This window comes from Calidris pugnax, unplaced genomic scaffold, assembly GCF_001431845.1.
Source record: "Calidris pugnax isolate Ruff unplaced genomic scaffold, ASM143184v1 scaffold38, whole genome shotgun sequence".
NCBI lineage: Eukaryota > Metazoa > Chordata > Aves > Charadriiformes > Scolopacidae > Calidris > Calidris pugnax.
Genome location: NW_015090995.1, coordinates 20,579,516 through 20,585,515, shown reverse-complemented (window position 1 = coordinate 20,585,515; position 6,000 = coordinate 20,579,516). Strand labels below are relative to the sequence as shown.

The window sequence follows — 6,000 nt, the reverse complement described above, 5'->3', positions numbered from 1 at the left end:
TGTGTGTGTGTGTGTGTGTGTGTCCCCGGACAATGGGGCGGCGGGACGGGCGCGGAGCCCTGCCCGCATCGGGACGAGGGGGGGGTCGGGGGGGTCTGTGTCCTCCGGCCGCCCCCTCCAGCCTCCCCACGGGGCGATGAAAAGGCGCTTGTCTGATTCATTCCCCTGGAAAATTTAACACACACACACACACACACAGACACACACACGCACCCTCCAGCGGCGGTGCGTTAAGGGGGCCGGCTCCGGGCGTTCTCCCCTCCGCCGGCGCGGAGAGGCGCGGAGCGGGGCGCGGAGCCTGGAATTGGGGGCTCCGGGGGAACGGGCAGGGGCAGAGCCCGGCGGCAGCGCAAGGGAGGGCACTTCGGCGTTTAACTTCCAGCTTTTGTGCAGGATCGTTGTTCCTCTCTCCAAAAAAAAGCAAAAAAAAGTGAGGAAATAGGAGCCGGGTTCTCGTTTAAACGAAGCGGGTGAAGTGAAGTTAGCGGGGCAGCTGGGGGGGATGGAAGGGGGTGTGTGTGTGTTATTTTTATACATCTCTAATTGGGACTGGGAGAGGAAGTGTCACCCCGCTCCCCCGAACAATGGCTTCTTGTTGGGAGCCTGCGAAGGGAAGGGGAAGAGCAGGGAATTTTTCACTTCTTTCCTTTCCATAGGGAAAGGCTGGGGCATGCCTGGCACTGGCTGGAAGGATTCCGATGGGTAGCATCAATCCCCGAGGCTCCCAGAAGGAACAAACTCTGCAGATGTGACTCTGCTCCAGCTGTGAGGTTTTTATCTAAGTGGAAATAGCGGCGAGAGACACGTGGATGGGAATCTAACCTGGGGTGAATGCTTCCTGGGGCTAGGCTGTGTGTCTGCCCGGTGATAGCATCCACACCTTCCAGCAGGGCATCACTTGAACTCCTTCCTTTCTTTCCAGGAGAGCTGTTGGTAGGGCTCTCTGAGCAAAAAACGCCGTTGAATCAGCCTCTGAGGTTGTTATTGCTGTTACACAATCCCAGTGGAATGCATGTGCACACGGAGAGCTGGGCTTCCTGTTTTTGGTCAGTCTGTAGAAGAGACTATAAAAGATAATAGATATCTCAGATAAATTGCTTTTTGCATAAGAAACTTGGAGCCATTGTTCGACTGGTAACACTTGTGCCTTCTCCAGTAAGCCTGGTAACCTGAGAAGAAAAACCCCTTCGTGCCGGGGGTAACTTTAAAGACAACAGCTGGAACCTGGATATAAAGAGGGAATAGTTTCAGAGATCAACATGTGTTAGTGCTGCGCATAATGATGTATAGAAATTCAGTGTGTTTTGAAAAGAAATCTGGTGTAAAGAGGAGCTGCTGGTAGTTTGTCAGCGGAGAGCAGTGTTTCGGGGGGATTAGTGGACACAAGGCGAGTCCCCTGGGTGCAATATTCTGCAGCCGGTTTCTGCTCCAGGGGCTGTTTGATGGCCTTCTGTGGGGGCTGTGTGTGCAGAGAACTTGAATTCCTTATCTGCTGGTTTGCATCTGAATAACTCTTTAAAACATATCTCTGGGTGCAATATTCTGCAGCCGGTTTCTGCTCCAGGGGCTGTTTGATGGCCTTCTGTGGGGGCTGTGTGTGCAGAGAACTTGAATTCCTTATCTGCTGGTTTGCATCTGAATAACTCTTTAAAACGTATCTCTTTTTTTTTTTTTTTTAAAGTAATTTGCTAAGAGAAATCTTTTCGAAACACCGCCATTATCACAGCCCCCTAATCTTGCCAAAAGTTTAACAATTTGAGGATGTTGCTTGGTTGTAACCAAGCTCCTTTGAAGGAATTCTCTGCTTGTGAAAGATGAATTACTCATTCTTTGTCTGGGTTAAGAGATCATAATGTGATTATTAAACTCGGTGCTAGATACAAAGAATTATGCTTAACCAGGGTCTTTGTTCTCTTATCAAAGCTAATCTGACCAAGTTTCCCCTCCTATAAAGTAGGCAAACATCTCCCCAGATTAAAGAATGCCCCAGACTCCAGAAACCTATTGACTAGTTTTGGCTAGATTAGCTTCGCAATGGGGAGGGCTCTGGGGAGTGAGGACTTTGTGAGGTATTCGGCTGATGGATGCTAGGATTTGGGATAAATGCAGAGGAGCTCCTTCCCCCAGAGCTCCCTCACCCACTTTTCTGCTCGGGGTCTCAATTGTTGTGAGATTAAGAGGGTGAGTGAAGGAATTGCAGCCTCATTAAATGGGTTTGCTGCTGAATCCATTCATGGAGATCTTCTAGTAACTCTTTCCTGTGTTTACTTGGCTCTCCAGTGCCCAACTTCCCTGCCTTTGGAGGAGTGGGGTACCCAGTTGTGACCTGGGGGAGGCAAAGGAGAGTGCTGCTCAGTGATTGATAGGGAGGGATGGTGGGGACAGAAATTCAGTAGCTTTGTTTCAGCAGCTGCCAGCAATCCGAGTGATCCGAGTGCCTTGTGAGTAGCTTTGTAGGAAACCTTCACGTTGGAAATTCTGCCTTTTGTGTAGTAAAACCTGCAAGTGCTCTGCTCCTTGAAGCACCGGTGCAGGCGTTGTGGTTTCGCTGATGTGTAATGCATCAGGAGGAGAGAAATGCTTTTTCTTTTTACGCCATTGGCAGTGAGTTTAGGGGGGGGTAAAAGTTTAACAATTTGAGGATGTTGCTTGGTTGTAACCAAGCTCCTTTGAAGGAATTCTCTGCTTGTGAAAGATGAATTACTCATTCTTTGTCTGGGTTAAGAGATCATAATGTGATTATTAAACTCGGTGCTAGATACAAAGAATTATGCTTAACCAGGGTCTTTGTTCTCTTATCAAAGCTAATCTGACCAAGTTTCCCCTCCTATAAAGTAGGCAAACATCTCCCCAGATTAAAGAATGCCCCAGACTCCAGAAACCTATTGACTAGTTTTGGCTAGATTAGCTTCGCAATGGGGAGGGCTCTGGGGAGTGAGGACTTTGTGAGGTATTCGGCTGATGGATGCTAGGATTTGGGATAAATGCAGAGGAGCTCCTTCCCCCAGAGCTCCCTCACCCACTTTTCTGCTCGGGGTCTCAATTGTTGTGAGATTAAGAGGGTGAGTGAAGGAATTGCAGCCTCATTAAATGGGTTTGCTGCTGAATCCATTCATGGAGATCTTCTAGTAACTCTTTCCTGTGTTTACTTGGCTCTCTAGTGCCCAACTTCCCTGCCTTTGGAGGAGCGGGGTACCCAGTTGGGACCTGGGGGAGGCCAAGGAGAGTGCTGCTCAGTGATTGATGGGGAGGGATGGTGGGGACAGAAATTCGGTAGCTTTGTTTCAGCAGCTGCCAGTGATCCGAGTGGCTTTGTAGGAAACCTTCATGTTGGAAATTCTGCCTTTTGTGTAGTAAAACCTGCAAGTGCTCTGCTCCTTGAAGCATCGGTGCAAGCGTTGTGGTTTCACTGATGTGTAATGCATCGGGAGGAGAGAAATGTTTTTTTCTTTTTACGCCGTTGGCAGTGAGTTTCGGGGGGGTGTGCCCGTCAGTTTTCTATATAGATGTTTTAATTCACTTCCTTATCAAAGTAGGTGGCAGAGATCAGCAGTAAGTACACTTGATCACTTAGGAGAGCTTCCTTTAGCACTTGAGGTTGTCCTGGTGGTGCTGTTTCAATAAGAGGTTCCACTCAAATATGAGGAGAAACTTCTTCACGGTGAGGGTGACAGAGCCCTGGAACAGGCTGCCCAGGGAGGGTGTGGAGTCCCCTTCCTTGGAGATTTTCAAGACCCGCCTGGATGCTCCTGAGTAACATGCTCTAGCTCTAAGCAATCCTGCTTCAGCAGGGGAGTTGGACTAGATGATCTCTATGGTCCCTTCCAACTCTAAAATTCAGTGAAATTCAGTGAAACTGATCACTTAGGAGAGCTTCCTTTAGCACTTGAGGTTGTCCTGGTGGTGCTATTTCAGGTGGTGGTAGTTTATTTGGGGACGTCGCCCAGGTGCACCCTATCTGTGTTCTTGGTAACCTCTTTTAGGTAGCATTAAATGATAGGTGGGGAGACACAAAGAGGCTGTGTTTTTTCAGCAAAACCAAAGGCCTGGTGAGTTCTCCTTTACAGCACGTTTTAAGAGGGTTAACCCCGCGCAGGACGGTGGGGATGCTGCTGCTGGTGGTGAAGGAGAGTTGGGAAGGGATGGTGGAGAAGAAGGAGGGAGATGTCAACTGCTACAGCGTTGCTCTGCAGCTTGTGGGGAGCCGGGCAGAGGAAATCTGTGCAGCTACAACTTGTTTCTCTTGCTGTTTATTGCCACTCTGTGGCACGCCGATTAAAAAAAAAAAGGTGGTTTGAGTCAGTATTTTGTTCAGGCCTTGACTGTCAGCTTTTGCTCTGTGTGTCTTAGAGCCGTAATTCAGCACAGAAAAGCAGATTTTTCCCAGTGCCAGCTGTTTAAACATGTGACAGACAAGCTATCAGCCGCATGGTGCAACAACAGATATTAATTTTTAACTTGGTATTTACTACTGAGAAGTTTCTTGTCATTGGGAATAGGCACAGTATTGTGGGGAGCCGGGCAGAGGAAATCTGTGCAGCTACAACTTGTTTCTCTTGCTGTTTATTGCCACTCTGTGGCACGCCGATTAAAAAAAAAAAAGGTGGTTTGAGTCAGTATTTTGTTCAGGCCTTGACTGTCAGCTTTTGCTCTGTGTGTCTTAGAGCCGTAATTCAGCACAGAAAAGCAGATTTTTCCCAGTGCCAGCTGTTTAAACACGTGACGGACAAGCTATCAGCCGCATGGTGCAACAACAGATATTAATTTTTAACTTGGTATTTACTACTGAGAAGTTCCTTGTCATATTGGGAATAGGCACAGTATGATTTGTTAATATTTATTAACTAATTACTGGCCTTTGCATCCTCAGCACTTTTTGAACTAAGTACTAGTGTGTATTATTCTGTGGATCTTTCTGGACGTTGAGTTCATGGAGTAATTAAAGTTGCTAATTGCTTCAAAAAGAGGCAAACGAATCCAGAAGCTTCTACCACTAGATCTGTGTGGAGTAATTAAAGTTGCTAATTGCTTCAAAAAGAGGCAAACATGAATCCGGAAACATCTACCACTAGATCTGTGGGAAAGATGGAGTTAAATACTGAATTTGAAAAGTTTACCAAATAGCCTTAATGCATACGCAGAGCATTTCTGAATATCTTTTCATTTTGAGTATGTTGCAAAACTCAGACCAACTCTTTCAATGAGGGTGATGCAAGGAGGTATTGAATCAGTATTTGTTGGGTCACTCTAGTGAATGTCACAATATCACCTGTCTCTTTCCTATCTCTGCTCTCCAAGCCTTTCAATAGGCATCTGTTGGCATCTTTGCACCCATGTTCCTGTTGGCATTTGGGGACTGGGTGGTTGCACAGGATGGTGGGCAGGTCCTGGCTGCTCTGAGCTCCGTCTGCAGCGCTGCTGGGGGATGTGTGGAAGGACCATTTCCCCTCTGACCATCCCAGCAGGTCCCTCAGGCTCTAACGCACAAGCAGCTTTCCCTGCTTGCACCATTAAAGCCCTTTCCCAGCCCAGAGGTACCTGCTATTCTTGTTGCTGTTGGACGAGTAGGTGGGAAGGGTGAGAGGTGTGATCTCATGATTGAAGGGTGATGGTCGAACCTGCATCTGTCTGAAACCAAACAGGACAACAGGCACAAATTTGAACATAGGAAGTTCCATCTAAACATGAGGAGGAACTTCTTCGCTTTGAGGGTGGCAGAGCCCTGGAAGAGGCTGCCCAGAGAGGTGGTGGAGTCTCCTTCTCTGGAGATGTTCAAAACCCACCTGGATACCATCCTGTGCAACCTGCTCTGGGTGGACCTGCTTTGGCAGGGGGTTGGACTGGATGATCTCCAGAGGTCCCTTCCACCCCCATGTGATTCTGTGTTTCTGTTGGTGAGAGGAACGCCGCGAGCCGGCCATCCTGGAGGTCCTCTGAGCGGCAGCGGCTCAGCTGACAGTGACTGGGCAGCTGTAATGGCTTTTAGCCGTGTGACTGCTG

The 6,000-nt window shown here is 48.2% G+C and overlaps 1 protein-coding gene across 1 annotated transcript in view; it reads left to right on the top strand.

Moving 5' to 3' along the window:
- Positions 1 to 751: 751 nt before the first annotated feature.
- Positions 752 to 6,000, top strand: part of PLS3 (plastin 3) — a 56,850-nt gene continuing 51,601 nt past the window's right edge. The window contains exon 1 of the mRNA XM_014955296.1: positions 752 to 770. The gene's annotated coding sequence lies outside the window, so the exon portion shown is untranslated. The remainder of the gene's footprint in view (positions 771 to 6,000) is intronic.